We start from the raw sequence: 1,195 nt of genomic DNA, 5'->3' as shown, positions 1-1,195 counted from the left end.
GTACGTCAAAAACGAAATCGAAGCTCTAAAGAAGAGTCAAGGAGAACTGGTCAGCTCACTGGCTGACATGAGAAGTGGTCTAAAGGCTGTCCAAAGGAGGCTAGATCACACCGAGGAGCGAATAAGTGGCCCAGAAGACAGGACAACAGAAAGAACCCAATCAGAACAGCTGAGAGAAAAACAAATAAAGAACAACGAAAACAATCTCAGGGACCTACGGGACCATCGAAAGCGTGCCCATCTACGCACAATAGGGGTTCCAGAAGGGGAAGGGAGAAGCAAGGGGGTCGAAAAGGTATTTGAAGAAAGCATGACTGAAAATTTCCCAGCTCTAAAGAAGGAATCCGATATCCAAGTCCAGGAGGCTCAGAGGGTGCCAAACAGGGAGAACTCAAACAGACCCACACCGAGACCTATCCTAATCCAGATGGTCAGAGTCAAGGAGAAAGCAATGATCCTAAATGCCTTTAGGCAAGAGAAAAACAAAGAGTGAGTTCCAAGGGAACCCCCATAAGGCTCTCAGCGGATTTCTCTCCACAAACACGTCAGGCCAGAAGGGATTGGCAAGATCTATTGAAATTCCTGAATGAAACACAAAACAAAACAAAACAAAACAATGCAGCCTAGGATACTCTATCCAGCAAAGCTATCCTTTAGAATAGAAGGAGAGGTAAAGAACTTCACAGACAAGCAAAAGCTAAAAGAGTTTTGCAACACTCAACCCATGCGAAAAGAAACATCCACAGGTCTACTCTAAATAGAGAAGAAGCAGGACGGTACAAACATGAGACACTCATCCCCGGAAAGGTGATCACTCCCGTTCATTCCAAACAGAATAAACACAAAATTGTAAAAGAAGACATCTAAACCATCAGGAGTGACAGAGGGAAGCAAGAAAATATAGAGACTTTTATTTTTCCCCCTTCTCCTTCCTTTCTTTCTCTTTGAAACGTTTTGTTCTCGGTAGGATGGGCTTGAGATTCTATTACTATCTGTTTCGTACAAACAGTTATAGTCCTAGGTGAACAGATTTCCAAAAGAAAAACGAACGAACGAACGAACGAACGAACGAACTAACAAAACAGAAACAGACCGACAGATTACAAACTTGAGGTTGTCAGGGGTAAGGGCGGTGGGACGGGACTGGGATCTCCACATGTAGAATAGATAAACACGATGGTACCGTGGAACACGG

This window comes from Vicugna pacos, unplaced genomic scaffold, assembly GCF_048564905.1.
Source record: "Vicugna pacos unplaced genomic scaffold, VicPac4 SAC-SAT, whole genome shotgun sequence".
Classification (NCBI taxonomy): Eukaryota; Metazoa; Chordata; class Mammalia; order Artiodactyla; family Camelidae; genus Vicugna; species Vicugna pacos.
Note: the sequence above shows the minus strand (reverse complement) of the source record.